The 27,113-nt window shown below is 42.8% G+C and overlaps 1 protein-coding gene across 4 annotated transcripts in view; it reads right to left on the bottom strand.

Moving 5' to 3' along the window:
- Window positions 1–3,521, bottom strand: part of UBAP2 (ubiquitin associated protein 2) — a 124,843-nt gene extending 121,322 nt beyond the window's left edge. For 2 of the 4 annotated variants that reach the window (XR_005366923.1, XM_038552615.1), the window contains exon 1: window positions 2,864–2,888. The gene's annotated coding sequence lies outside the window, so the exon portion shown is untranslated. Of the gene's footprint in view, window positions 1–2,863; window positions 2,978–3,191 lie in introns of those variants that run through there. The other 2 variants (XM_038552617.1, XM_038552616.1) reach the window with 2 other exon arrangements.
- Between the last annotated feature and the right edge of the window lie 23,592 nt (window positions 3,522–27,113).

The following is a 27,113-nucleotide window of genomic DNA, read 5'->3' on the forward strand; positions in this document are numbered from 1 at the left end:
GAATAAATAAATAAAATCTTTAAAAAAAATAAAAAATAAAAAATAAAGGACACTCCATTTACTCAAATTAAGAGCTGACCTCACAGGATTAATAAACTAAATCAGACTTAACAGAGAAACCTCACAATCTGTGAATTCATGCAGACTCCTTTTGAGCAGGCATGCATCAATCTTTTATAAATAGGCTTACTCCAAAAACAAAAAAGTATCTTATAACAACAAATCTTAAGCCTTTTTTGTTTGTTTGTTTTTGACAGAGCACAAGCAAGGGGAGCAAGAGGAGAAGCAGGCTCCCCACTGAGCAGGGAACCCGATGTAGGCTCCATCCCAGGATCCTCGGATCATGACCTGAGCCAAAGGCAGAGATGTTTAACCAACTGAGCCACCCAGGCACCCCTTAAGTCATCATTTCTAAAAAGGACAGAGGACTTGGGATGCCTGGGTGGCTCAGTTGGTTAAGCATCTGACTCCAAATCTCAGCTCAGGTCATGATCTCAAGGTCCTGGGATCAAGCCCTGGGTGGGGCTCTGACCTCAGTAAACAATGAGTCTGCTGGTCCCTCTCCCTCTGCTCCCCGCCCACCTCACTCCTATGCACTCAAACTCTAACATATACACAAAATCTTTAAAAAAAATAAAAAGGACTGGGGAATCAATACTTCAAAACTACTACTTTCAGGGATCCCTGGGTGGCGCAGCGGTTTAGCGCCTGCCTTTGGCCCAGGGCGCGATCCTGGAGACCCAGGATCGAATCCCACGTCGGGCTCCCGGTGCATGGAGCCTGCTTCTCCCTCTGCCTATGTCTCTGCCTCTCTCTCTCTCTGTGTGTGACTATCATAAATAAAACAAACAAACACTGGTTTATACCTTCTACGTATAGTGTACTATTAAAGGAGTAGAGATAGCAACCAGTTCCCACCAAAACACAGGACCTATTGAAATTAACCATTTTTCTCCATGTTCTCCTACCATTTCTCCCTAAACAATAAAAGTCACTCGGGCTAATACCAAGAGACCCTGCGGGTGAGCACAGCACAGGCTGCATCAGTTACCAGGAAAGGGAAGTGAGGTGTTATTGTTGTTCTAGCCTTGTTCTAAAGGCAGCTCCATGTGACTGCTCCTGGTCCAGCCCACATTTAAAGAGAGAGGCCAGAGGAAACCAGAGCAGCAGGAAACAGGCAGGAGAGGCAATTATCACAACCCTTTCCCATGGCCTCATTTCCATGCCACCACTTCCAGGCATATTTCAATCATAACAAAAAACTCCTTTCTCTGAATTGTTTAATTTCTGAGGGTCAGAAACAAGGAAGCAATAGGGAAATCAGAGCTATGGAAAACAAGTGGGAGAGTGGTGGAGGAAAATCTCATCCACATGTGAACTAGCCGTAAGGAGGAAAAAATCAGATGGAACATACTGGAGATAAGCAGAAGAGCAGTGTGGGAAACTAATAACTTCTGACTAATGATAGTAAGTGTTCTAGCAATAAGAGGATGACAGCCCCAGCCAAGAGACACTGTAGGTAGGCAAGAGATATTGGTGGACTGTAAGACTCCATCATCTAGAGTGGAATTTATTCCCTTTCCTGAAACAGGTACCATCAAATCTAGGCACCCAATGCCTAGGATACAGGAGAGCTTAGGTATTAAGCTTCCTTCCATCCTGATGAGACAAACTGATACAAAAAATTAGGATGTCCAACACTTGACAAAAAGTGTGGAATACACTAACTACTGACACAACTCTTGGTATATCATAAAAAATAATCAAAAGTATACCATAATAGAAAATATAAAAGACCTGGATTCACCAAAAAGTTAATTATATGCCCTTCAAATAAATGATGTTTAGATACCTGATAAAGACCTTCAAAAGCTCTCAAATGCTAGGACACACAGGAGCTAAAGAAAACCAGTAAGCCTAAATACTGACAGACCGACCATATACATATACCTAGGATATACGTAGAAGCCAATATCCAACAGAGGTGGTAGTAACCTACATGATTATGTCAAACAGGACATAACAGGAATGATGATGGGATCACCTACTAGAGAGAACAAGGATAGGAAACCAGAGTGGTGGCACTTCAGATGCCTGGCAAAAAAATCAGATTGAAAACTGAGGGGGAAAGGTGGGTAAGCCAAGTGGGAAAGTGATACAGAGGCAAAGAAAACGGAGATGCAATACACTAATGAGAGAGTAACATTTTGAATATGTATTACAACAGAACTGCCATTTACAGTGCGCTCTCAAAACTACATTAAAAAACTCTTGACCAAATCAGACTAGAGGAACAGGGACTGAGGAGGAAAACTGAGTCCCTAGAGTCTAACACCAAAACCTTCCAGAATGAAAGAGGAGAATCTAACTCTTCCTTCAGGTAAGCCGAAAAAGGCTACAGAGCGCAGAAGTTGGGCTCTAAGACGTCCAGTCCCGAGACTAGAGACAGGCGTGAAAAACCAAAGGTAATCAGGATGGGGAGCATCAGCGTGGCGCGGGAGCTCCAGCGGACAGGCAGGGAGGGACAGAGGTGGGAGAGAAAACCACACCCTCCAGGGCAGAAACCCGAAGGGGGGAGGGGTAGGCGCCCCCTGGGGTTGGGTGGGGCCAGGCCGACTAGGACCCGGGTAGGCAAGCAGCAGCCCGGGACGACCCGCAGGGAGAGGAAGGAAGGCGCCCAGGCCTGGGCATACTGAGGACGCACGAAGCTGGCGAGGGACGCTTGGCCCGGTCTTCATGAGTGGGCGCTGGGGCAGTATGAAGAGGGTTCGAGGAAAGAAGAGGTGAACCCAGGACTAGAAAGCGCACGCTGCCACGCTCAGAGCTCTGGAACAGGAAAGGAGAGAGAGAGGGTGCCAATTACCGCTGCTGTTCTCGCTGGACTCGGGACCAGCTGCCGCCGCCGCCGCCGCTCGTTACCTGCCAATGTGCCTCTTACAAAGCAGCGGCGGCGGCAGAGGCGGCCCGGCCCGTCACGTGACCTCTGCGTCATGGGCGAAGGAGGAGCCACCACGCGTCGCTCGCTCGGGGCTCATCAGCCCGCCCACAGAGCGCGTCGCTTCCTCCAACCTCCCCAAGCCAACCGGGAGAAGCCAACAGAGCCGAGGCGGGGGTGGGCACCGGGAAGGAGCAGATAAGGGAGATTTTACAGGATTTCTAGTACTCGGAGTTGTCAGGAGGTTACTACCTACCGCATCCAGAATGCCCACAACTGCAGCTTGTTGTCGCGCAGTGATGACCTCACAAGGCACCACGCGTCGCTCCCCTGCGGCCGCCTTCCTCTCATCACGTGATGTGGCCCAACCACTCAAGGCAGGCCTAGCTTCCCAAACCTTGCGCGGAGGGGAGGAGGAGGGGTTACTATCCCCAGTATGCTGCACAGCAAAAGTAGCCACCGCCGCATTCTTTTCCCTCGCGGGTTCATAGACCTTACGTTTAAGACTGGGGGAAGACAGAGGGAAAACGGACAGCGCTGGCTTCTGAGCTAATACCAGCGGTCGCCGCTTGCCAGGTGGCTTAGCGTGGTTCCTGCTGGGAGATGTAGTCCCGGCGGGGGGGTGGGGTTCCGCTACCACGTTCCCGGGCTCGCGCTCCGCTCCGCCCCCTGCGCGGGAAAAAGCCAACGGCTAGCCTAGGTATATCCGCGTGGAGCAGGCTTCAAAAGGAACTTCCCCAGGGCGGAAGGGCCCGGGGGCTTCTGTCTTGTTAAAGGTGGGGGTTGACTTCCGCATTACCAAGCTCAGTACGCGTAAATGGATTAACATATCGATTGTTTAGTCTAGGTCAACATAACCGTTTTTATTAAATCTTATAATCAACCCTTTTAGGCAGGGATTGCTCCCTGTAAAGAAAGGCTTAGAGGGGCACCTGGCTGGCTCGCTCCGTAGTGTGTGCTAGACTTGATCTCCGCCTTGTGATTTTGAGTTCCACCTTGGGTGTAGAAATGCCTTTAAAAAAATAAAAGCTTAAAGAATAAAAATGGGGTGCCTGCCTTTGGCTCAGGTCGTGATCTCAGGGCCCTGGGATCCAGCCATGCTAGGGCTCCCTGCTCAGTGGGAAGTCTGCTTCTCCCTCTCTGCCTCTCTCTCCGCTTGTTCTCTTTCAAATAAAATCTTTAAAAAATTAAAATGTAAAAAAGGAAGCCTTAGGTTCAGTTGCTTCTAGCTGAAGATACCCAAACCAGATTGTCTGTCCTCAAACAATGAATAACCATCCTCTCAGAAAGGTCTGTTTTTAACTACAGCAATTAAGCATAAAGGAGGACATAATGCTTTATACTTGTAGCATAGTATTTTCGACTTTATTTTCCCGTTTACTGACCTATTTGATTCTCAAAGGCAATATTCCAGGCTGGTTAGGAGGTACATGGACTTTGGAATACAGCAGGCCTTACCTCAGTTTGAGCCTCTTTGCCATAACACCACTTCACCAGGTTATGAAAATTAAATAAGATCATGTGAAGTACCTGTGTGGCACATAGTTAAACCCTCAATAAACAGTAGTAATTATTTTCACACCTGGTGTGTACCTTTTGGGTACAGATGCAAAAATAAGGTGGGAAGGGAATTAGCATATGCTGATCTTTGTGCAGGGCACTATACTAATTAGTAACTAATGGAGGTTAAATTACTTGATGAATAACAATCGAAACCGTTACAGTCCTGCTCAGTTCAAGGGAAGGCTTTGTTATACATCTGAGTTGATGAAAGAATGCTCTGGCTGAAACAAAACATATTATCATGACCATTCATGTGTAGATGTATCTTATCTCTCCCTTTTTGACAGTGAGCTGGAATTGTGCCTGGTCAGTTCAGTCTTCCTGCTCTTTGTTTTCCTGCTTTATAGAAATGTTTGGGAGAAGAAAAAAGAAATGTGTGGGAGAGTCAAAGATAAAACCACCCTTGAGAGGCAAAGACTTTTAATGGAAAGAGCACAAGAAAACAATTCTGAAAACAAACCTGATAACAGGAGCTGTCTCTGTGGAATGTGAAGGAGGGTTTGAGATTGAGGGTGCTAGGCAAAGGGGACTAATCTAATCTATAATATTTTAATTTTTTATGTGATGAAGGTACTGGTCTTTTAATTAAAGATTAACCTTAAAAGGAAGACTGAAAAAAAAAAAAGAAAAGAAAGACTGGGGCGCCCGGCTGGCTCAGTTGGAAGAGCATAGGACTCTTGATCTCAGTGTTGTGAGTTGGAGCCCCAGAATGAGTGGAGATTTTTACTAGAAATAAATACATAATTTTGAAAAAAAAAAAAAAAAAGAGAGAGAGAGAGAGAGACTATGTGTTCTGTGACTTGTACAAGATATGCCACTTTTTCAGTCCCTCAATTTCCTCTTCTGGTACTATATTCAAAAACATCTGTCTTTTCTGTACCAGGCATGCTATGTTGGGTGCTTTCAATAAATTATCATTTATTGGGCAGCCCCAGTGGCGCTGCGGTTTGGCGCTGCCTGCAGCCTGGGGTGTGGTCCTGGAGACCCAGGATTGACTCCCACATCGGGCTTCCTGCGTGGAGCCTGCTTCTCCCTCTGCCTGTGTCTCTGCCTCTCTCTCTCTGAATAAATAAATAAATCTTAAAAAAATAAATAAAAATAAATTATCATTTATCAAGGGACAACTCCTACCTCTGATCTAGCATCAGAAAAAAAAAGGACCTCAAAGCCCTAAAACCTCACTGTTAATAGTTATTACCACCTGAATGTAATAAAACTATCCTCTCACAATAGGCTCCCCTAGGGGATATCACTACTACCCATTCCCACAAAGCCTGACTCTGATACATTGACTCTGAAACTGAGTTCACATCTTGTGACTGCAAAGAACATCACCATCCATTTCACCAGGTTTTGTTTTAAGTACACTTGGCGACCATAATGTGATTGTAAATACATTGGAGAGGGACGCCTGGGTGGCTCGGCAGTTGAGCATCTATCTGCCTTCCGTCCAGGACTGATCCTGGAGTCTTGGGATCGAGTCCCACGTCAGGCTCCCTGTATGGAGCCTGCTTCTACCTCTACCTGTGTCTCTGCCTCTCTGTGTGTGTCTCTCACAAATAAATAAATAAATAAATAATTTTAAATAAATAAATAAATAAATAAATAAATAAATAAATAAATAAATAAATAAATAAGAAAGAAAGAAAATACACTGGAAAAATTCTCAGAAGGTTGGGTTTTTAAGTGTGTAAACATGGCAGGCAATAAAAAAGGTGGGTGAAACCGGAGGAGGTCCATGTCAAAAAGAATCAGTAATGGATAGCTAAGATTTAGGAAGATAAAATCAAGATGTATAAACTCCAAAGCAGAATTTTCACAATCTAGATAAAGCTAATTACAGTTCAAGTCTAATCTACTAATTTATAGTTAGTGATCATAATCCAAAGCACCATTCCCTGGCGAAAAATGTGATAACTGAGGGCACCTGGGTGGCTCAGTCGGTTAAGTGTCTGCCTTCAGCTTAGGTCAGGATCCCAGGGTCCTGGGATCAAGCCCCACATTGGGCTCCCTGCTCAGTGGGGGGCCTCCTTCTCCCTCTGCCTGTCACTCTGCCTACTTGTATTCATGAGTGCTCTCTATCAAATAAATAAAAAAATTTTAAGTGGATTTTTTTTTTAATTTTATTTATTTATTCATGAGAAACACAGAGAGAGATTGAGAGGCAGAGACACAGGCAGAGGGAGAAGCAGGATCCATGCAAGGAGCCTGGCATAGGACTCCATACCATGTCTCCAGGATCAGGCCCTGGACTGAAGGCAGCACTAAACCGCTGAGCCACCCGGACTGCCCTCAAATAAATAAAATCTTAAAAAAAAAAAGTAGGGATCCCTGGGTGGCGCAGCGGTTTGGCGCCTGCCTTTGGCCCAGGGCGCGATCCTGGAGACCCGGGATCGAATCCCACATCAGGCTCCCGGTGCATGGAGCCTGCTTCTCCCTCGGCCTATGTCTCTGCCTCTCTCTCTCTCTCTGTGACTATCATAAATAAATAAAAATTGAAAAAAATATATATATAAAAAAAAGTAATAAATGAGTGGGAATGGTCTGTAATATAATCTTTAAAAAAAAAAAAAGCAAACTGGGGGATCCCTGGGTGGCTCAGGGGTTTGGGGCCTGACTTTGGCCCAGGGCGTGATCCTGGAGTCCCAGGATTGAGTCCCACATCGGGCTCCCTGTATGGCGCCTGCTTCTCCCTCTGCCTGTGTCTCTGCCTCTCCCTCTCTCTATGTCTATCAAGAATAAATAAATAAATAAATAAATAAATAAATAAATAAATAAATAAATAAATAAATAAATAAACAAACAAACTTAAAAAAAAGCAAACCTTAAGAAACAAAAATGGGAATGGTATGACTGAGTGACGGGCACTGAGGGGGCACTTGACGGGATGAGCACTGGGTGTTACACTATATGTTGGCAAATCGAACTCTAATAAAAAAAATACAAAAAAAAAAAGTACACCATGCAAGGAAAAGGGAAAAGGGTAGCCTAAACAGCACATAAACATTTTGGTCCCTTTGGCAGGTCTCTCTCTTTAATGGATAGAGATGAGTGATCCATGCCTATTAACCATAACAATCACCCAACATTCCCCTACCTATATTCCATGTCAGGAGCAAACTTCTAATGAGAATTGGCTTCTTGAGGGCTCACTTTGTGGAGCATGAGACTCTTGATCTCAGAGTTGTGAGTTCAAGCCCCACTTTGGACATAGAACTTACTTAAAAAATAATAATGAAAATAAGGGGCACCTGGGTGTCAAACTCGGTTAAGTGTCTGCTGCTTGGTTTCAGCTCACGTTGTAATCTCAGGGTTATAAGAACAGAACCCCATGTTGGGCTCTGCACTCAGCGAGGAGTCCACTGGAGATTCACCCTCTACCCCCCTTCCCCGCTTCTCTCTCTTTCTCCCTTCCTCCCTCAATTAAATAAATAAATCGTTAAAGTAGTGAAATTAGGCATTGCCAGGTTCACACAGGACAGTGTATGTGGAAGTCCTCAGAACATAACTGTACTATAAGAATTGTAAGGAACTATTATTACCAGGAAGAACATTATTTGGTTTCATCAGTACTTATATAACTCCAGTCAGTGGTTAAGATTTGGGTTCTAGAGGAATCCAGGAAGGCTTGGATCCTAGAACATGGGTGACCAAACTACAACTCATGGGCCAAATCCAGCTTACCTGTTTTTCTACAACCCACTAGCTAATAATTATTAGTCATTTCTTTCTTTTTTTTTAATTTTTATTTATTTATGATAGTCACAGAGAGAGAGAGAGGCAGAGACATAGGCAGAGACATAGGCAGAGGGAGAAGCAGGCTCCATGCACCGGGAGCCTGATGTGGGATTCGATCCCGGGTCTCCAGGATCGCGCCCTGGGCCAAAGGCAGGCGCCAAACCACTGCGCCACCCAGGGATCCCTCTTTCTTTTTTTAAAGTAAGCTCTATACCTAATGTGGGGCTTGAACTCAAACCTGAGATCAAGAGCCCTGTGCTCTATCAGCCGAATGAGGCAGGTGCTCCAAAGTCTAATGGGTTTTTTTGTTTTGTTTAGAGGGATGGAGGGGCAAAAGGAGAAGGAGAGAGAGAATCTTAAACAGGCTCCATGCCCAACACGGGTCCTGATGCAGTGTTCCTTCTCATAACCCTGAGATCACAACCTGAGCCAAAATCAAAAGTTGGACACAACCACCTGAGCCCCCCAGGTGCCCTTTGTTTTGTCTTAAAGTAAACTCTACATTCAGTGTGGGGCTGGAACTTACGACCCCAAGGTCAAGAGTCACATGCTCCCCCAACTGAGCCAGCGGCCAGCTAGGTGCCCTTTGTTAGCCATTTTTAAATGGTTAAATGAAAAATAAATCAAATGAATGATAAAAATCAAAGCGATATTTCAAGAATATTTCATGACACACAAAGCTTATGCAAAATTCCTATTTTAGTCTAGTAAATTCCATTGTAACTCAGCCACGATTATTCACCTATGTATTGTCTATTACTACTTTCATGCTACAATAGCAGAGTTGAATATAACAGAAACCATGTGTCCCAGGACCCTAAAATATGTAATGTCTGGCCTTTCATATAAAAGTTTGTAATCCCTATTCTAGAAGAATCTAGCTGTGTGACTTTAGGCAAATTACTTATTTTCATCCTTAGTTTTCTCAAATGCAAAATTGGGATCACAATGCTAGAGAACTAAAAGAGTTCAATATAGGGATGCGTAGGTGGCTCAGCAGTTGAGCATCTGCCTTCGGCTCAGGGTCTGATCCCAGGATCCTGGGATGGAGTCCTGCATTGGGCTCCCTGCGAGGAGCCTGCTTCTCCTTCTGCCTATATCTCTGCCTCTCTATCTGTGTCTCATGAATAAATAAAACCTTGGGATCCCTGGGTGGTGCAGTGGTTTGGCGCCTGCCTTTGGCCCAGGGCGCGATTCTGGAGACCCGGGATCGAATCCCATGTCGGGCTCTCGGTGCATGGAGCCTGCTTCTCCCTCTACCAGTGTCTCTGCCTCTCTCTCTCTCTCTCTGTGACTATCATAAATAAATTTTAAAAAAAATATTTTAAATAAATAAATAAATAAAACCTTTAAAAAATAAATAAAATACTTTTTAAAAGTGTTCAATATGGGATCCCTGGGTGGCGCAGCGGTTTGGCGCCTGCCTTTGGCCCAGGGCACGATCCTGGAGACCCGGGATCGAATCCCACATCAGGCTCCCGATGCATGGAGCCTGCTTCTCCCTCTGCCTGTGTCTCTGCCTCTCTCTCTCTCTCTCTGTGACTATCATAAATAAATTTAAAAAAATAAATAAATAAATAAAAAATAAAAGTGTTCAATATAACGTGGAGTTTGCATCTTTTTTTTAAATGATTTTTTTCTTTAAATAATCTCTATACCCAACATGAGGCTTAAATCATGAGCACACATCACTAACTGAGCCACTCAGATGCCCCTGTGTCTTTTTTATTTTAATCCTTTCTTACTGTACTTTATAAAACCTACAAGAGGAAATACATACCCACATATATAAAACTGAAAATGTTTTGTAAAACAATACCTATTCATGTAGTTATATACTCTTGAGGGTTTCAATATATCTTTCATGTAGCATTCCTTAATGTTACCACTTATATAATAAACCTGGCACATTAAACTGATATTATTCGGGCACCTGGGTGGCTCAGTGAGTTCAGCATCTGCCTTTAGCTCAAGTTGTGACCCTAGGGTCCTAAGATTAAGTCTCACATCGGGCTCCCTCCCTGCTCAAGTGGGAGCCTGCTTCTTCTCTGCCTGCCATTCCTCCTGCTTGTTCTCTCTCTGTCAAATAAATGAATAAAATACTTTAAAATAAAAATATTGGAGGCAGCCTGGGTGGCTCAGCGGTTTAGAGCCGCCTTTGGCCCAGGGCGTGATCCTGGAGACCTAGGATCAAGTCCCATGTCAAGCTTCCTGCATGGAGCCTGCTTCTCCCTCTGCCTGTGTCTCTGCCTCTCTCTCTCACTCTCTCTGTGTCTCTCATGAATAAATAAATAAACAAATAATAAATAAATAAATAAATAAATAAATAAATAAATAAATAAATAAATTATTTTAAAAAACATTAAATAAGTGATGGGGATTAAGTACTTTTCTCATGATGAGAGCCGGGTGTTTTGTTTTGTTTTTTTATAAATATATATTTTTTAAATTTTTATTTATTTATGATAGTCACACAGAGAGAGAGAGAGAGAGGCAGAGACATAGGCAGAGGGAGAAGCAGGCTCCATGCACTGGCAGCCCGACGTGGGATTCGATCCCGGGTCTCCAGGATCGCACCCTGGGCCAAAGGCAGGCGCCAAACCGCTGTGCCACCCAGGGATCCCGGGTGTTTTGTTTTTAAAGATTTTATTTTTTATTTATTCATGAAAGACACAGGGAGGCAGAGACATACGCAGAGGGAGAAGCAAGCTCTTTTCAGGGAGCCCGATGCGGGGCTCAATCTCTGCACCCGGGATCATGCCTTGAGCCAAAGGCAGATGCTCAACTCCTGAGCCACCTAGGCATCCAGAGAACTGGGTGTTTTGTGGAATTGTGGAATCACTATACTTACATCTGAAACTAGTATAATGCTGCATGTTGACTATATTGGAATTCAAATAAAAAACTTTTAAGCGTTTCTAATGGCCAAAAATGTAACAATTTGAGCAACAAAATAATGGTAGTATTTGATTGATTCCAAGAATATCCATGAGTAAATACTGATATAACTAAATGGATAGGGGCACCTGGGTGTCTCAGTCAGTTAAGTATCTGCCTTCAGCTCAGGTCATGATCTCCAGGGTCTGGGATCCAGTCAGGCTTCCTGCTTGGTGGGGAGTTTGCTCCCTCTCCCTCTCCTCTGCCCTGCTCATACTCTCTCTCGCTCTCTCAAATAAATAAATAAATAAATATTTAATACATAAATAAATGGATGGATGGATGAATAAATAAACAGGGAAAAGAGATAACTTTTCCTTAGAGAAGAATTCCAATTAGTAAACATGGAAAGAATAAGGGAAATAAAAAAAAAAATCACTCATAGAAACACCACAGTAATAAATTGTACCAATGAATAATAAGTACACAAAAGTTTTTTGTTTGTTTTTTTTTAATTTATGATAGTCACGGAGAGAGAGGCAGAGACACAGGCAGAGGGAGAAGCAAGCTCCATGCACCGGGAGCCCGACGTGGGACTCGATTCCAGGTCTTCAAGATCGCGCCCTGGGCCAAAGGCAGGCGCTAAACCGCTGCGCCACCCAGGGATCCCAAGTACACAAAAATTTAAGGAGAAATTGGGCATGAGCATAATCTCCCTCAAAATATCTATGAATTACAATAGTGGGTTTGTTGTTATTTTAAATTTTTTCAGTAAATCCAAACGTGTCCTAAGAAACTACTGTGGCATTTTAACAGGTTTTGATACTTTTCCCTTCAATAGTTGGAGCTTAATTCCCCTCCACTTTGAATGTGGGCTGGACTTAATAACTCAAGTCTAACAAATAGAGAAAGAAAAGAGAAAAATAATAACTTTATAATATAGAGAACTGACAGATACTACCTTAACTAAGGGATCAAGGTTAACAGAAGTCATATTGATATCATGAACACCTTGATTTGAAGCAATACAACGGACACCTGACCTCTGTGTCATTCTTCCCAAAAATCTATCACTTGAGTGTAATCATGAGAAAACCGTAGATAAATCCAAACTGAGGGACATTATACAAAATACTTGAACAGAACACCTCAAATGAGTCAAAAATCATAAAAATAAATAAAATAAATGAGAAATAAAACCCAAAATCCTAGGAAAACAGAAATCAAGGCAGATCAAAGGGTCTAAGGAGAAATGACAACTAAATGCACTATAGTATCTTGATTTGGATCCTGGGATTTTAAAAAAAGGACATTAATGGGAAAAATGAAAAAAATGCAAATAAAGTCTATAGTTTAAAGTCCTGTACTAGTGTCATTTATTTTCTTTTTTTTCTAGTTTTTTTTTTTTTTTTAAGATTTTATTTATTTGACAGACACAGAAAGAGGCAGAGACACAGGCAGAGGGAGAAGCAGGCTCCATGCAGGGAGCCTGATGTGAGACTCGATCCTAGGACTCCAGGATCACACCCTGGGCGGAAGGGAGGCGCTCAACTACTGAGCCACCCAGGCGTCCCTCTAGTGTTCATTTCTTACCATGATATCTCGCAATGGGAGAAACTAGATGAAGGGTATATAGACATTCTCTTTTCTATTTTTGCATCTCTTCTTTAAGTCTAAAATTATTTCAAAATAAGTTCTAGGGGCACCTGGGTGGCTCAGTAGTTGAGCATCTGCCTTTGGCTCAGGTCGTGAACCCAGGGTCCTGCATCAGGGTCCCTGCATGGAGCCTGCTTCTCCCTCTGCCTGTGTCTCTGCCTCTCTCTGTGTGTCTCTCATGAATAAATAAATACATATTTTTTTAAATACAAACTATTAAAAAATAATAATAATTTCTAAAAGTGGTGCCTGGGTGGCTCACTCTGTTAAGTGGCTGCCTTTGGCTCAGGTTGTGATCTCAAGGTCCTGTAATGGAGCCCCTTATCCCTGCTTAGTGGACAGTCTGCTTCTCCCTTTCCCTCTGCCCCTACCCCCAGCTAGTATGTGCTCTCTCTCTCTGTCTCTCTTTTATTATTTTGTTTATTCATGAATTCATGAGAGATACAGAGAGAGGCAGAGACATAAACAGAGGAAGAACCAAGTGCCCTGTGGGGAGCCTGATGTGGGACCGGATCCCAGGACCCTGGGATCACAATCTGAACCAAAGGCAGATGCTCAACCACTAAGCCACCCAGGTGCCCGCACTTTCTCAATCAATAAATAAAATCTTTTTTTAAAAATTATTTTATTTATTTATTCATTAGCGACACCAAAAAAAGAGGCAGAGACAGACAGAGGGAGAGGCAGGCTCCCCACAGGGAGCCTGATGTGGGTGGGATTCAATCCAGAGACACTCAACTGCTAAGCCACCCAGGCGTCCCAATAAAGAATATTAAAAAAAAAAAAAAAAAAGTTTAAAAAAAACAACAGGTCACAACCTACTAAACTGATTTCTTTTTTGTTTCTTTTTAAGATTTTTTTTAAAGTATTCTCTACACCCAACATGGGGCTCAAACTTATAACCCTGAGATCAAGAATCACATGCCCGGGATCCCTGGGTGGCGCAGCGGTTTGGCGCCTGCCTTTGGCCCAGGGCGCGATCCTGGAGACCCGGGATCGAATCCCACATCAGGCTCCCGGTGCATGGAGCCTGCTTCTCCCTCTGCCTATGTCTCTGCCTCTCTCTCTCTCTGTGACTATCATAAATAAATAAAAATTAAAAAAAAAAAGATTTTATTTATTTATTTGTGACAGACAGAGAGAGAGAGAGAGAGAGAGAGAGAGAGAGGCAGAGACACAGGCAGAGGGAGAAGCAGGCTCTATGCAGGGAGCCTGATGCAGGACTAGATCCCTGATCTCCAGGATCGCGCCCTGGGCTGAAGGCGGTGCTAAACCGTTGGGCCACCGGGGCTGCCCAAATTTAAATTAAAAAAAATGTAGGGACACCAGAGTAACTCAGTGGTTGAGCGTCTGCTTTTGGCTAAGGGCGTGATCCCAGTACTCCAGGATCCAGTCCTGCATTGGGTTCCCAGCTCAGCATGGAGCCTGTTTCTCCCTCTGCCTGTCTCTGCCTCTCTCTCTCTCTCTGTGTCTCTCATGAATAAATAAATCTTAAAAAAAAAAAAAAAAAAGTAAAAGTAAGACGACCTATAGAATGGGAGAAGAATATTTGCAAATGACGTATCAGATAAAGGGCTAGTATCCAAGGTCTATAAAGAACTTATTAAACTCAACAGCAAAGAAACAAACAATCCAATAATGAAATGGGCAAAAGACATGAACAGAAATCTCACAGAGGAAGACATAGACATGGCCAACAAGCACATGAGAAAATGCTCCGCATCACTTGCCATCAGGGAACTACAAATCAAAACCACAATGAGATACCACCTCACACCAGTGAGAATGGGGAAAATTAACAAGACAGGAAACAACAAATGTTGGAGAGGTGTGGAGAAAGGGGAACTCTCTGCACTGTTGGTGGGAATGTGAACTGGTGCAGCCACTCTGGAAAACTGTGTGGAAGTTCCTCAAGAAGTTAAAAATAAAAAAATAAATTAAAAAAAAAATATGAAGTTAAAAATAGATCTGCCCTACGACCCAGCAATTGCACTGCTGGAGATTTACCCCAAAGATACAGATGCAGTGAAAAGCCAAGACACCTGCTCCCCAATGTTTATAGCAGCAATGTCCACAATAGCTAAACTGTGGAAGGAGCCTCGGTGTCCATCGAAAGATGAATGGATAGGGCAGCCCCTGTGGCTCAGCGGTTTAGCGCCGCCCTCAACCCAGGGTGTGATCCTGGAGACCCAGGATTGAGTCCCACGTTGGGGTCCCTGCATGGGGCCTGCTTCTCCCTCTGCCTGTGTCTCTGCCTCTCTCTCTGTGTGTCTCTCATGAATAAATTAATAAAATTTAAAAAAAAGATGAATGGATAAAGAAGATGTGGTCTATGTATACAATGGAATATTACTCAGCCATTAGACAGGACAAATACCCACCATTTGCTTCAATGTGGATGGAACTGAAGGGTGTTATGCTGAGTGAAGTAAGTCAATCGGAGAAGAACAAATATTATATGGTTTCACTCATACGGGGAATATAAAAAATAGTGAAAGGGATTAAAGGGGAAAGGAGAGAAAATGAGAGGGAAATATCAGAGAGGGTGACAGCACATGAGAAACTCCTAACTCTGGGAAATGAACAAGGGGTAGTGGAAAGGGAGGTGGGGGGGGGCCGGAATGGGGTGACTGGGTGACGGGCACTGAGGGGGGCACTTGGCGGAATGAGAACTGGGTGTTATACTATATTTTGGCAAATCAAACTCCAATAAAAAAATACCAAAAAAAAGTAAAAGTAAAAAATTTATAAATTTTATTTATAAAAATGTAAAATGTAAAAAGAAAAGGAAGTAATCAACAAATATGTAAAAATAATTTGCCTCACAATTTTTTAAATGAGTTATAACAATAACATTTTGGCGACTCCTGGGTGACTCTGGTTGAGCATCTGCCTTCGGTTCAGGTCCTGGATTGAGTCCCACATCGGGCTCCCTGCATGGAGCCTGCTTCTCCCTCTGCCTGTGTCTCTGCCTTTCTCTGTGTGTCTCTAATGAATAAAAAAATAAATAAAGTCTTAAAAAAAATAAAATTCTGAAATGCCTGGGTGGCTCAGCAGTTTAGCTCCTGCCTTCAGTTCAGGGTGTGATCCTGGAGTCCTGGGATCGAGTCCCGCATCAGGCTCCCTGCATGGAGCCTGCTTCTCCCTCTGCCTGTGTCTCTGCCTCTCTCTCTATGTCTATCATGAATAAATAAAAAATTTAAAAAAAAATCTTAAAAAAAAAAGCACTCTCATGTGTCTTCAACAAATGGTGTTGAGAGAATTGGACAGCAACATGCAAAAGAATGAAACTGGACCACTTTTTTATATCATACACAAAAATAAATTCAAAATGGATTAAAGACCTAAATGTGAGACCTGAAACCATAAAAATTCCAGAAGAGGACATAGGTAGTAACTTCTTTGACATTGGCCATAGCAACTTCTCATTAGATATATCTACTGAGGCAAGGGTAACAAAAGCAAAAGTAAACCATTGGGACTATATCAAAATAAAAGGCTTCTGCACAGGGGTGCTGCAAAGGGATACATGCACCCCAATGTTTATAGCAGCATTATCTATAATAAACATATTATGGAAACAGCCCAAGTGTCCATCAATTGATAAAAGGATAAAGATGTGAGGTATATTTATATCACATATACACAATGGAATATTACTGAGCCATAAAAAAAGAATGAAATGTTGTCATTTGCACTTGATATGGATGGAGCCAGAGAGTAGTATACTAAGCAATATAAGTCAGTCAGAGAGACAAATACCAAACAATTTCACTCATATGCAGAATTTAAGAAACAAACAAACAAACAAAGGAAAAAAGAGAGGCAAAACAAGAAACAGACTCCTAGCTATAGAAAACAAACTGATGGCTACCAGAAGGGAGGTGGGTAGGGGGATGGGCAAAATAAGTGATAGGGATTAAGGAGTGCACTTGTGATAAGCATGGGCAATATATGGAAGTGTTGAATCAGTATTTTGTACACTTGAAACTAATATTACACTCTATGTTAACTAACTGGAATTTAAATAAAAACTTTAGAAAAAAGGGGCACCTGGCTAGCTTAATTGGTTAAGGGTCTGACTCTTGATTTCAGCTTAGGCCACTGAGCTCCTCAGGGAGTCTACTTGAGATTCTCTCTCCATTTCCCTCTCCCCTACCCTCCACTCATGCTAAATAAATAAATAAATAAATAAATAAATAAATAAATACCAAAAACACCCTAAAGAGTCACTCTCCTATTTCACTAATAGGAATACAAATTGGCAGAAATCTCTTAGAAAACAAGAAGTCATTATGTATTAAAACCTCTTCACCCAATGCAATTCTAGTACCCTGCCCTAAGGAAACAATTTTATTTTTAAAGATTATTTTTTTAAGATTTTATTTATTTGACAGAGAGAGAGAGAGAGAGAGAGAGCATGAGCAGGAGGTAGGGTCAGAGAGAGAAGCAGACTTCCCACTGAGGAGGTAGCCTGACATGAGGCTGGATCCCAGGACTCCGGCATCATAACCTGAGCAGATGCTTAACAGACTGAGCCACCCAGTTAAAGTTTTATTTATTTAAGTAATCTAGGGGCACCTGGGTGGCTCAGTGATTAAGCATCTGCCTTTGGCTCAGGTCATGATCCCGGGATCCTAGAATCAAGTCCCATGTCAGGCTCTCCCAACAGGGAGCATGTTTCTGCCTATGTCTCTGCTTCTGTCTGTGTGTCTCTCGTGAATAAATAAATAAAATCTTTATTAAAAAAATAATCTCTATACTCAACATGGGGCTCAAGCTGATGGCCTTGAGGTCAAGAATCACATGTTCCTCCAACTGAGCCAGCCATGTGCCCCAGGAAATAATTTTATTTTATTTTTTTTTAAGATTTTATTAAAAAATAAATAAATATTTTATTTATTTATTCATGAGATACAGAGAGAGAGGCAGACAGAGACATAGGCAGAGGGAGAAGCAGGCTTCATGCAGGGAGCCCGATGTGGGACTTGATCCCAGGACTGTGGGATCACGCCCTGAGCTAAAGGCAGGCACTCAACCGCTGAGCCACCCAGGCGTCTCTCACTTCTATATTTTCAAATTACTTTTATTTTTATTTTAAAGATTTTATTTCAGGACTGCTGGGTAGCTCAGCGGTTGAGCACCTCCCTTCAGTCCAGGGGGTGATCCTGAGTCCCAGGATTGAGTACCACATGGGGCTCCCTGCATGGAGCCTGCTTCTCCCTCTGCTTATGTCTTTGCCTCTCTGTGTGTGTCTCTCATGAATAAATAAATAAATAAAATCTTTTAAAAAAATTTATTTTGGGGCACCTGGGTGGCTCAATGGTTGAGCGTCTGGCTTTGACTCAGGTCATGATCCCAGGGTCCTGGGATTGAGTCCTGTATTGGGCTCCCTTCAGGGAGCCTGCTTCTGCCTCTCTCTCTGTCTCTCATGAATAAATAAATAAAATCTTTAAAAAAATTAAAAATAAAGATTTTATTTAAGTTTATTTTTAGAGATTTAATTTATTTGACAGGGGGAGAGTGAGAGAGAGAGAGAGAGAGAGAGAGCCAGAGAGCACAAGCAGGGGGAATGACAGGGAGAGAGAGAAGCAGGCTCCCCACTGAGCAGGGAGCCCAACGTAGGGATTGATCTCTGGACCCTGGGATCATGACCCAAGCTGAAGGCAGATGCTTAACCTTACTGACCCATCCAGGTGCCCCAAATGTTTTTTTTAAGATTTTATTTATTTATATACTTTGGAGAGAAAGAGCACAAATGGGGAGGAGCAGAGGGAGAAGATAGGGGAGGGGTGGGGCAGAGAAGAATCTCCAGCCCACTCCATGCCAAGCACAAAGCCTGACTCGAGACCCAAGGTAAAATGATTTCATCGTGTGGACAGTAAACCAATATGACTGGGGGAGAAAAAGGAAAAGACCATGTAAAGACATAGGAAGAAGATAGCTAATTACAAGCCAAGGAGAAAGGACTCAGAAAAAAACAATCCTGCCAACACCTTAATCTTGGACTTCTATCTTCCAAAACTGTGAGAAAATAGATTTCTGTAGTTTAAGGCACCCAGTCTGTGATACTGTCTTAGAGCAATACTAGCAAACTAATATAGATGAGATGTTAGGGTTCTACGAAGCAGGAAGAATAGGGGCTGGCAAAGAATTATCTTCCTTCCTTTTGGAGGATATTATTTTAGTTATGGTAATTCTGTAGTTTGGGAAGTAAAAAGAAGTATGGCATTATTGTCTGATTAAGAATAGAACACCTCCCCCCCCCAAAAAAAAGAATAGAATACCCCAGGGACACCTGGGTGGCTCAGCGGTTGAGCCTCTGCCTTGGGCTCAGGGTGTAGTCCCAGGGTTCTGGGTTCGAGTCCCACCCATATTGGGCTCCCTGCAAGAAGCATGCTTCTCCCTCTGCCTTTGTCTCTGCCTTCTCTCTATGTCTCTCATGAATAAATAAATAAAATCTTAAAAAAAAAAAACAACCCTTGATGAATAATTGAACTCTACATTTGAAACTAATGATGAAACTAATATGTTCACTAATTGAATTTAAATAAAATTAAAAATAAATAAAAATAAAATTGAGAGTAAAAGAACACCCTTTAAATAATTTAATTAAATTAATAATTTTAAAAAAGAAAAAAAACAGGGACACCTTGGTGGCTCAGCAGTTGAACATCTGCCTTTGGCTCAGGTCATGATCCTGGGATCCCAGGATTGAGTTCCACATGGGCTCCCCACAGGGGGTCTGCTTCTCCCTCTGCCTCTGTCTCTGCCTCTCTGTGTGTCTCTCATGAATAAATAAAATCTTTTTAAAAATAAAAATAAAGAGAAGGGAAGAAAATCTAATATTTTTAGAGCTTGTGAAGTCCCAGCCCAATGCAAGATGTTTACAAAAATTACTTTTACTTTCCCACAGTAATTCCAAAGTATTATTATTTTTTATAATGACATTTTATGTATGTATTTATTTATTTAGTAGGCTCCATGCCCAGTGTGGCACCCAACATGGGGCTTGAACTCACAACCCTGAGATCAAGAGTCAGACGTTTACCAACTGAGCCACCCAAGTCCCCGATTTTATTTTTTTTAATTTATTTTTAAGTAAAAAAAATAATTATTTTTAAGTAATCTCTACACTCAACATGGGGTCTGAACTCACAATCTAGAGATCAAGAGTGGCATGCTCTCCCAACTGAGCCAGCCAGGTGCCCCCTGAAGTATTATTTTTATTATTTATTATTATTTTTAAAGATTTTATTTATTCATAAGAGAGAGAGAGAAGCAGAGACATAGGTTGAGGAAGAAGCAGACTCCCAGCCGGATGAGGAACTCAATCCCAGACCCCAGGATCACGCCCTGAGCCAAAGGCAGACACTTAACCACTGAGCCACCCAGATGTCCCAGCAAATTGAATTTAAATTTTTAAAAATTAATTTAAAAAAAAGAAAGAATTAAGTCAAAATCCTAATGCAGGTGCATGGGTGGGTCCGTTGGTTAAGTGTCTGCCTTCGGCTCAGGTCCTAATCCCAGAGTCCTGGAATCAAGCCCCTTGGGATCCCTGGGTGGCGCAGCGGTTTGGCGCCTGCCTTTGGCCCAGGGCGCGATCCTGGAGACCCGGGATCGAATCCCACATCAGGCTCCCGGTGCATGGAGCCTGCTTCTCCCTCGGCCTGTGTCTCTGCCTCTCTCTCTCTCTCTGTGACTATCATAAATAAATAAAAAAAAAAAAAAAAAAAAAAAAAATTGAATCAAGCCCCTTATCAGGCTCCCTGCTCAGGAGGGAGTCAGCTTCTTCCTTTCACTCTGCAGCTCCTCTTTTTGTGCTCTCCCTCTCTTAAATAAATAAATAACATGTTTTTTTTAAATAGTAAAAAAATAAAAACATAAAAATCCAGCACTAACAAGTTGCTAAGTTAGGATTCAAGCCCAGATCTCCCTAATTCCAAACATGGTGCTTTATTTTTCCAGCATTATTAGTGTTTTTGCTTGCCTTTTCCCACTGGACTGTAAGATTCTTGGGACAGGGACGGTCTCTTTTCATGTATATATTTCTAGCACCTACCACAGGATCTGTGATACACATAATAAGTATACTCAAATCTTTTTATATATATTTTTAAAGATTTTATTTATTTATTTATTCATGAGAGACAAAGAGAGAGGCAGAGACACAGGCAGAGGGAGAAGCAGGCTCCATGCAGGGAGCCTGATGTGGGACTCGATCCTAGGTCTCCAGGATCACACACTGGGCTGAAGGCGGCCCTAAACCGCTGAGCCACCCGGGCTGCCCAACTCAAATATTTTTAAAACGAAGAGTGATGCTTTCAAAAAGTTATCTTGTAGGGATCCCTGGGTGGCGCAGCGGTTTGGTGCCTGCCTTTGGCCCAGGGCGCGATCCTGAAGACCCGGAATCGAATCCCACGTCGGGCTCCCGGTGCATGGATCCTGCTTCTCCCCCTGCCTATGTCTCTGCCTCTCTCTCTTTCTCTCTCTGTGACTATCATAAATAAATAATAAATAAATAAATAAATCTATCTTAAAAAAAAGTTATCTTGTAAAATTGTTTTTCACTTTTACATTTTACTTACAAAGGAGATACAGAAACCTATGCACACTCACCTGCATATCCAATTAGGATTTAACAAATTCCAGAATCCCAGGATGGCTCAGCGGTTTAGTACCTGCCCTTGGCCCAGGGCGTGATCCTGGATACTCAGGATCGAGTCCCATGTTGGGCTCCCTGCATGGAGCCTGCTTCTCACTCTGCCCCCCGCTCTCTCATGAATAAATAAAGTTAAAAAAAAAAAAAAAAGGATTTAGCAGATTCTAGAAATTAGAGGAATAAAAGGTGATTTTCTTTTCTTTTTCTTTCTTTTTTTTTTTTTTAGAAAGAGGCAAAATTTATTGTATGCCTGCTATATGCCCAGCTCTGTTCTGGGTGCTGCGAATAATTCAAAAGAAAAAAGAAAAATCCCTGACTCAGTGCTTCACTATAGTAAGTGATAAATAAACATCTACTGAGAAAAGGAAAAGCGACAGGCTGGAGGATAAGTCACCAGATATTCCAGACAGGCAAGAATTCCAGGCAAGGGATATGTGTGAACAACAGGCAGAGGGAAAACCGATTGCAAGGTAGACTCAAAGACCAGTTTGAGTGAAAAGAAAGTTCTTTGGGGGTCAATGTAGTGGAAGATGAGGTTACAGGGGTCAGTAGCATCTGATTATATAATGTATTGAATATTAGGATAAAGAATTTATTTCCTCCTGTTACTAATCCTTCCTAAAATGCTCTTTCCTAAGGAACTGGAATGTCAGTAGGGTCTCTAGAAGTAGAAAAGCCTCCTCAGAGACACTGAGGAATTAAGTTCTAACGGTGTAATGGCAGGTGGAGGGGTAGATATTTTAGATGAGGAGGCCATCCCTTAGATCCTCTGCTGATATGTGGCGCCAGTTCTGTCAACTTGAGGGTGGGCCAGCTGTGGTCGCTAAATAAAGAATATTTTCACTGAGCCCTCACCGGCATGTCAAATTTTTTTCTTCTTTTTTACAGTAAGCTCTATGTACAATGTGGGGCTTGAACTCACGACCTGGATCTCAAGAACCTCATGCTCTACCAACTGAACCAGCCAGGTGCCCCACGTGTCAATTTTTAAAAAAGATTTATTTATTCATTTGAGAGAGAGAGAGGAGAGGGAGAGAATATACCAAGCAGACTCTGCGCTGATCTCAGAGCCCCTTGAGGGGCTCAATCCAAGAAACCCGAGATCATGACTCCAGCCAAAACCAAGAGTCCAGAGCTTAACCAACTATACCACCCAGGTACCCCACCCACATGCCAATTTTTAATTACTGAGTGAACTTAAAACTTTCCTGCTGAGCTTCCAAGAACATACACGTGGTAGTCACCAGGACAAATCTGCTCTAATAAACATTAGTATAATTCCTGGCCTGGCTATGGAAGAAAGTACACCTCTAGCACACTAGAGGAGGGAAAGAGGAGGCTTAACAACCTGTTCAGCTCAGACCTTCCCTGACATTTCCCCAGCCAAACATTAATCTCCCACCAGCCTGGGCCGTGTTCAGGCCAAAGATAGTTCGCTATGGCCTTTTGCACAGAATGGCTACACCTGTTGGCTTCTTCCCACACCGCCCCCTCACCCCTTTGGCCTTTTAAAGTAACATCAAATACTTTTTGGTTGAAGGATAAAACTACAGTGCTTCTCAACATTTCTGATTCCAGGCTCTGCCCTAGGGAAAATTGTGAAGTAGATCATGTATCTGGGAAATGACTATGAGCTCATCAACTTCAACTTCCTGGCAGGCAAGGAAACATTAGCCTTATTTTAAAGAGGAGCTCTGAGGCCCAGAGAAATTAGCTGTTAAGCTTTCCTCTCCCTAAGCTGCCCCTTAAATAAAAAAATTGTTGTTGCCTACTAGATAAATGCTTGAGACTATATTAAGTGATGAGAGACAATGCATCATATTTTGTCTTCAAGGCTTTCATAATCTAGCCAGGGGACAGATATGTCAATTCTTTTCCTCCTCTAGCTTTATTGAGATCTAGGTGACATATAACATTGTGCAAATTTAAGACATATAATATGATGATTTGATACGTTGTTAAATGTTTATCAGGTTAGTCAACAAATCCTTTATCTCCTGTAATTACCATTTTGTTGTTGTAATGATGAGAACATTAAAGTTTTATTCTCACAACTTTCAGGTATACAATATAGTATTGTTAACTGTAGTCACCCTGCTCTATCTTAGATCCTTGGTTCTTTTTTTTTTTTTTAACTTTTATTTATTTATGATAGTCACACAGAGAGAGAGGCAGAGACATAGGCAGAGGGAGAAGCAGGCTCCATGCACCGGGAGCCCGACGTGGAATTTGATCCTGGGTCTCCAGGATCGCGCCCTGGGTCAAAGGCAGGCACCAAACCGCTGCGCCACCCAGGGATCCCAGATCCTTGGTTCTTAATCATCTTATGACTGAAAGTTTGTACCCTTTTTAAAAACATTTTATTTATTTATTCATGAGAGACACACAGAGAGAGAGGCAGAGACCTAGGCAGAGAGAGAAGCAGGCTCCATGCAGGAAGCCCAATGTGGGACTCGATCCTGGGACTCCGGGATCATATCCTGAACCAAAGGCAGGCACTCAACCCCTGAGCCACCCAGGCATCCCAGATTTGTACCTTTTGACCAACATCTCCCCAGTGTAAATTCTTTAAGTGTATGGAAGTAGAGAATAAGTTATGCCAGAGGACAGCTCCGGTGGCGCAGCGGTTTGGCGCCGCCTGCAGCCTGGGGTGTGATCCTGGAAACCCGGGATAGAGTCCCACATCGGGCTCCCTGCATGGAGCCTGCTTCTCCCTCTGTGTCTCTGCCTCTCTCTGTGTGTCTATGAATAAATAAATAAAATCTTAAAAAAAAAAAGTTATGCCAATGGAAATGAGGCACCAGCTAAGACACCAGAAAGGAGAAACTATACAAACAGGATGTGAAAAGATGGAAATTTCTCTGGGTTAAAAAGGAATAGAAGGGCATTTCTTATAGGGACTGTAGCATGGGTAAAGGTCTGCAGAAAGGACAGTGTAGATAGAGCAAGTTTGGGGAAAGGGTAAATGGCCTGGTAAGGTATTGGGTATGGGGATAAGAATGGAGTGATAGAGATGAAACTGGAAGCATGAAGGGCCTAGATAAAATTTAGAATTTTATCTTAAAGGCTGGAAGACATGTCAGAGATGTAAGCCAAAATCTGTTTATTATTATTTATTATTATGTTATTTAAATATTTAATTTATTTATTTGATAGAGGGGAGAGAGAACACAAGCAGGGAGGAGGGTCAGAGGGAGAAGGAGAAGCAGGCTCCCCACTGAGCAGGGAGCCCAAGGTGCCCGGGGGAGGCTCAATTCCAGGACCCTGGGATTGTGACCTGAGCTGAAGGTAGAAACTTAACTGACTGAGCTACCAGGGCACCCCAGAAGTATGTTTTTAAAAAATAATAATTATGGTGGCATCGTGAAGGATGATGAAAATAATAATGTTAGGGACATTCCCACTATCCTCATCCCCAATCAGGAGATTTCAGGCCTCCCTGAACAATTTACCCCTTTATCCAACTTTCCTCCAGATTTCTTTAGACAAGGCACGAGTCTAACAGCAGTTCAAGTAGTGCTCACCTCCTACTTCTCCTTACCAAAATTTAGTCAGGCTCTTTAGGTGGCAGGGAACTAAATACCGCTAAAATCACCATTCATTTATTCAAGAAGCATTTATTGAGTTCATTACACATTGTCTTCATGGAGCTTGCAGTCCAGTAAGGAAATCAGAGTAGGCTGAAGCTGGCTCCTGTAGGTTCATGAGAGCCAATTACTAACTTTTCAGGAATTCTGCAGGTTGTCAAAAATTAAATTACATATACATAAAATTAAATAACATATACTAAAAATAAAAGTGAAAAATACTCAAATTCATTCCATTCAAATAATTTGACTATTATCTGTGCTGTTGTATCTGTCCAGTGGAAAACTATATACTACTGTGCATTTCTTCCTAACTTGCATTCGGTGACATCATGTTCTGTAGCTTGAAATAGGCTATGTTGGGATTACTTACACAATAGGAATCAGCAAATGCTACAAATCAGGGCTTGTTTTGTTCATTGTCTGGACTTAAGAAAGTGACAGAAGGGATCCCTGGGTGGCGCAGCGGTTTGGCGCCTGCCTTTGGCCCAGGGCGCGATCCTGGAGACCCCGGATCGAATCCCACATCGGGCTCCCGGTGCATGGAGCCTGCTTCTCCCTCTGCCTGTGTCTCTGCCTCTCTCTCTCTGTGACTATCATAAATAAATAAAAATTAAAAAAAAAATTAAAAAAAAAAAAGAAAGTGACAGAAAATATGTTAATAATGCAAATTAAATTTAAAAGTGTGTCATGTCCGGACGCCTGGGTTGCTCAGTGGTTGAGCATCTGCCTTCTGCTCAGGTAGTGATTCCGCGGTCCTGGGATCAAGTCCCGCATTGGGCTCCCTACATGGAGCCTGCTTCTCCTTCTGCCTCTGCTTCTGTCTCTGCCTTTCTCTGTATCTCTCATGAATACATAAATAAAATCTTTTTTAAAAAAGTGTGTCATGTCTGTAGCTATTACACTGTGAATACAGCAAATATTAAATATTTTTTCCCAAAATTCAAAAGTTATTATTCAATTCAGCAAGGAAGCTGCTCACTTAACTGGTGAATAAGTGAGTTCTTACACTTTCACCTTACTTTACAGTGTAATAAAGTACATATTTGGTCCATGGTTCTTGACACAGAACTTTAAAACCTTTGCAATTTCCCAAGCAATAGGAATGTCTTTTGTTATTCAGAACAAGTCTTTTTTTTCTTTCAACTGAGTTTATGCTAATGGTGAATTAGTGTCCCTACATAGCCTCAGGATGGGGTGATTACCAGAAAGACCTAGTGATATAGAGGGTTTGACTCTTAGCTCCACCCACCAACCAAAGGGCCAAAGGGAAGATTTGATGAGCTTCATCCATCTGCCAGGAAGGTAGCATACTCCAGTTCTACTCTTATACTCAAGGACCCTCCTGGGACCTCACTCTCAGCACCTCTTCATCTTTAGCCTTTTTTTTTTTTTTTTTTAAAGATTTTATTTATGAGGGGTGCCTGGGTGGCTCAGTGGTCGAGCATCTGCCTTTGGCTCAGGGCATGTTCCCGCAGTCCCAGGATCGAGTCCCACATTGGGCTCCCCTCAGGGAGCCTGCTTCTCCCTCTGCCTGTGTCTCTGCCTCTCTCTGTGTGTCTCTCATGAATAAATAAATAAATAAAATCTTAAAAAAAATTATTTATGTATTCTTGAGAGACACACAGAGAGAGGCAGAGACACAGGCAGAGGGAGAAGCAGGCTCCCTGCAGGGAGCCCGATGTGAGACTCCATCCCGCATGCCCCGAGCCAAAGGCAGGTGCTCAACCGCTGAGCCACCAAGGCGTCCCTCATCTGTAGCCTTTATTTTTTATTTTTTAAATTTTATTTATTTATGATAAAGAGAGAGAGGCAGAGGGAGAAGCAGGCTCCATGAACCGGGAGCCCGACGTGGGATTCGATCCCGGGTCTCCAGGATCGCGCCCTGGGCCAAAGGCAGGCGCTAAACCGCTGCGCCACCCAGGGATCCCCATCTGTAGCCTTTAAAATATTCTTTATAGGGCAGCCTGGGAGGCTCAGCGGTTTAGCGCCGCCTTCGGCCCAGGGTGTGATCCTAGAGACCAGGGGTCAAGTCCCACATCAGGCTCTCTGCATGGAGCCTGCTTCTCCCTCTGCCTCTCTCTCTCTCTCTGTG

This window comes from Canis lupus, chromosome 11 (assembly GCF_011100685.1).
Source record: "Canis lupus familiaris isolate Mischka breed German Shepherd chromosome 11, alternate assembly UU_Cfam_GSD_1.0, whole genome shotgun sequence".
NCBI classification, from domain to species: Eukaryota; Metazoa; Chordata; class Mammalia; order Carnivora; family Canidae; genus Canis; species Canis lupus.